Below are 5,016 nucleotides of genomic sequence, written 5' to 3'. Positions count from 1 at the left end.
TAGATTTTGTAAATAATGCTGCAATAAATAATAAATAAAAACGGTACATGTATCCCTTAGGATTAGTATTTTTGTATTTTTTGGGGTAAATACCCCGTAGTGCAATTACTACATTATAGGGTAGTTCTATTTTTAACTTTTTGAGAAACCTCATACTGTTTCCACAGTAGCTGCACCAGTTTGCATTCCAACCAGTGGAAAAGGGTCCCTTTTTGTCCACATCATCACCAACATTTGCTGATTCTTGTGTTTTTTGTTTTAGCCATTCTGACAGGTGTGAGGTGATATCTCATTGTAGTTTTATTGGTATTTCCTTGATGATGAATGATATTGAGCATCTTTTCATGTGGCTGTTGGCCATCTGCATGTCTTCTTTGAAGAAATATCTCTTCTTCATGTCTTCTGCCCATATTTAATTGGATTATTTGCTTTTGGGGTGTTGAATTGTACCAGTTCTTTACATATTTTGGATACTAACTCTTTATTGAATACGTCATTTGCAAATATCTTCTTCCAATCAATAAGTTGCTTTTTAGTTCTGCTGATTGTTTCCTTTGCTGTGCAGAAGATTTTTTGTTTTGATGCAGTCCCAATAGTTTATTTTTGATTTTATTTTCCTTGACTCAGGAGACATATCTAGAAAAATGTGGCTATGTATGGCTGATGTCAAAGACATTACCACCTATGGTCTCTTCTAGGATTTTTATGGTTTCAGAAAAACAAGACCAATTTATATACTGCCTATCAGAGACTCACTTCAAATATAAGGACACACATGGACTGAAAATAAAGGGATGGAAAAAGATATTCCATGCAAATGTAAACTAAAAGAAAACTGGGATAGTTATACTATCAGACAAAATAGACTTTAAGACAAATACTGTAATAAGAAACAAAGAAGGTCATCATATAATGATAAAGGGATCATCTAACAGGAGGATGTAACATTTGTAAGTATTCATGCCCTCATAGCAGCACCTTAATATGCAAAGCAAGTATTAAAAGACCAAAAAGGACAAATAGATAGCAATAAAATAATGGTAGGAGACTTTAATGCCCCACTTTCATCAATCCATAGATCATTCAGACAGAATATCAATAAAGAAACATTGGCCTTGAGGGAAGAGGGGCCAACATGGTGGAGAAGTAGGGGGATCTGTACTTCCTGCATGTCTCAAACAATGAAAGGTTGAAGCCAAAGGACTTTGAACCCCAAGAGTCTGGGAGGAAAAGAGACTGAGTCGACCAGGGAGACACCGAGACAACCTGATGGGCCACCAACCTATCGGTAGGTGATTGCAAACTGGGGAGATAAAACGGGCCTCGTAGGCATGGAGGAGAGGGATCCCCTTCTGCAGAGAGACAAAGGGAAGAGAACGAGTTGCTGGGGAAACATAGGACTGTATCTGGACAAGAGAAAAACCTTGGACTAGGACAGAGAGGGATCCCATTTCTAACTGCAGGACTTTCTTCTGACTGGGACTGGCTGCCCTTTTTGTGTACCTGGGAAGGAGGGAAGCCACCCCTGGGTTTGGTGGTAGGTCAGGGGTGCAGTCCCTGAGAAACTGGTCCCCTCCCTGAAGTGCTGGAGGATGGGGCAAAACAAGCCAGGACAACATATCCGGGGGCATAGGCAGGTACTTCCCCAGTGCCTGGGCCCAGCCAAACTCCAAGGCATGAGAGTCAGCAGAGCTAGAAAACCGCCTCATCTGCATCCATGGCACAGTGAGGACGGCTTGAATGGAGTGATTTGGGACACCGGGTCTGTGGAGAAGACCCTGGGGGTCATCATTTTTCTCCCCTCCACCACCAAGAGGGGACTCCAGCAATCGGACAGTGGGGCCCACAGTGGAGGTGGGACCCACCTACACCAAACCACACCCTTCTCCACTGGGTAACTGTGTATGTACTAGAGCAGGATAGACACTGAGGGACCAGAAAGCCCCCTCCTCCAGACCAGAACTGCTGCATTGCCTGGATAAATTCTAGGACAACTTTGTTATTTAGATATACCCTTCTTTCCATTTCTCCTTCTTACCTCTTCCATCCTGTAGGCTGGTTACTCTGGTTGTTGGTTTGTTTAAGCAGGCATATTTAATCCATTCTCTTGATACATGTTCTACACCTCCTTCTTTACTTTCTCTCTCTCTGGAGTAATCAAGTTGTATAGTTTCTCTGTTTGGGTAACTTTATCTTTATTTCTTTCTCCCTGTCTCCTTTATTTTCCTTTCTCTCTCTCTGGATTAAGCCTTTCAGTCTCTCTGTCTGGTCAATGTTTATTTTTATTTTTTTATTTTTTTCCACCCCTGTCATTTCTCTCTTTGTATGTGATCTTCCATCAACACTGCCTCTACCCTGTTCTTCACATGTAGCTGGTGTGTCTGGGCTTTTGTTTTTGGATTATTTTTGTTGTTTGTTTGTTTGTTTGTTTCATTTGTTTGTGTGTTTGCCTGTTTTTGTTTTTGCTTTTTGTCTGTTTTCCTTTCCAGTGCTACTTCAAGGAACAAACTAAAACACACGTAGTGGAGGGTCCAAAACATCACTACAAGTAGGGAAATAAAATAACCAAATCACAACAGAGAGCAAGTAACACTCTCCAAAAAACACCTCCTGAAAGGCCAGGCCCTGGACAGTGTATGACCCCTCTTTAATATAGCAGTACTCCCAGGTGCAGAGCACATAACAAGCTTTTAAAACTCATAAGGGAAAGAAAACTAGCCAAAATGATGAAATGATGGAATTCTCACCAAAAGAAATTCCAGAAAGAAGTGAAACCTAAAGAATTGATCAAAACAGATGTAAGAAACATAACTGAATTAGAATTTAGAATAATAGTCATAAGATTAATTGCTGGGCTTGAAAAAATCATAAAAGAGAGCAGAGAATTAGGAGATGAGCCAAGATAGTGGAACAGCATGGAAGCTTTTTGTGTGTCTCCCATCCATGAAATACAGCCAGACAACACTAAACCATCCTACACACCCAGAAAACTGTTTGGAGGATTAACACAACAATCCGCACAACCTGAACCACAAAATTCAGCAGATACACAGTGTGGAGAGCTGAACTTGAGCAAGAAGCCATGAAAGGTAGGGAACTGCTTTTGCAGAGGGAGAGAGGATAGAGACTGGGGAGTGGGGGAGAATACAGGAAAAGAACTGCTCCCCAAAAGCAGCTGGAGAGAAATTGGAAAATTGGAAACAGCCACAGGGACTAAACTAAAAAGGGAGAAAGGAGAAAGGAGAGGGTTTAAATTCCATTAAGACTGTAAACAAGGGGAGCGCAAAGGCTGCAATCACAGCTCAATACCTGGTGGTGCCCTGGTGGGAAGGGCAAATCCCCAGGAACAGAGTGGGGTCCAGGAGGTTCTTGGGCCACATGGGCAAAAGCAGTTCCACTGCTGGAAGGACATTTTGTGGACACTGGTGAAGCCACCTGGTCCCAGCAGACCCCAGAAGGCAGCCACATTTGCTGGTGCTGGGGCAAGGTCATTAAGGGTGAATCCTGGTACCAGATGTGTGTTGTGATTTTCCATGATCCCTGAGACACTGCTGCTACACTGTCCCACAAACATTTTCTGGGACGGGCTGGCACCTGGCCTGCAGTCTTGGGGCACCAGCAACAACAGAGTCCAGCAGGCGTACCCGGGTGCAGCTGATATTCGGCCATTTCTCATGTGGCCATTGCTTGCTGATACCCTCCTGCAGAGGGGTGGAACAGGTCAAAGCCGCAGTCCTTCAGAAGTAAGGGGCTGGGGAAAATGGCCACATCAGAGACAAAGTTTGGGAGAGAGGTACTGCCTGGGACCTGGTCACAGAGAGTGAAGAAGCAGGGAGTGGATGAGAGCTGAAGCAGGAAGATGGATGCGTGATTGCTGATCCAGGAGAACAGACTGGGTAGCTGGGTGGCGCCATTTTCAACGCTCCTGCACATGCGCATATGCACCTATGGGCCCTGCAACAATCCACCCCAGTAGGCTAGCAGTGACATCTAGTGGAGAGTGGAGCTGTTACAATGAGCCCCACCCAACAGGGCCACCTTCCCTCTTCAAGAATACAAGTCTCACCGCCTGCTAATTTATGGACTATAAAGAGCTACATAGACTGACTTCCAGGAGAAAACGAAGCAATTTCAGTCCTACTTCAATTTGTTAGCAGGTTCGTATATTCAATTTTTTTTCTTTTTTTTTCTTTTTCATTTTTCTCTTTTACAATTCTTTTCTTTTTCTTGAAACAGAAATATAAAAAATTCATTTTTATTTTCAACTTCTTTAAAAATATCTTTCTGTAATTTATTTATTTTTTTTTTTAATTTTTTTTAACGTTTATTTATTTTTGAGACAGAGAGAGACAGAGCATGAACGGGGGAGGAGCAGAGAGGGAGACACAGAATCGGAAGCAGGCTCCAGGCTCTGGGCCATCAGCCCAGAGCCTGACGCGGGGCTCGAACTCACGGACCGTGAGATCGTGACCTGAGCTGAAGTTGGATGCTCAACCGACTGAGCCACCCAGGCACTCCTCTTTCTGTAATTTATATTACTATATCTTTTACCTTTGTGTAAATGTTTTCGAATTCTACTTTACTTCCATCATTTTATTTTAGTCTCCTTCAGTGTACTCAAATTTTCAAACAATTAACTTTTTTCTTTCTTTTTCTTTTCTCTTTTTTGCTTCTTTTTCATGAATGCAGAAAGAGAAAAACTCAATTTTTACTTTAAATTTCTATTAAAATATTTTTATTTGATTTTTATTACTATATTTTTTGCTGTTATGTAATTTTTTTCAAATTCTCTTCTACTTCCATCATTTTATTTTAGTGTACTACAGTGTAGTCACTTTTTCAAATTTTCAAACGATTTTTTCTTTTTTCTTTTCTTTTTTAATCTTTTTTAAATTTTTTTTGTTTCTTTTCTTTCTTCTTAACTACATAAAATGAAAAAAATAGTACTTATTTTTAATATTTATTAAAAATATTTTTCCTTGGGGCACCTGGGTGGCGCAGTCGGTTAAGCATCCA

Source organism: Prionailurus bengalensis, chromosome D1, assembly GCF_016509475.1.
Source record: "Prionailurus bengalensis isolate Pbe53 chromosome D1, Fcat_Pben_1.1_paternal_pri, whole genome shotgun sequence".
NCBI classification, from domain to species: Eukaryota; Metazoa; Chordata; class Mammalia; order Carnivora; family Felidae; genus Prionailurus; species Prionailurus bengalensis.
The sequence above is the reverse complement of the archived record's forward strand: the minus strand, read 5'-3'. Positions refer to the sequence as shown.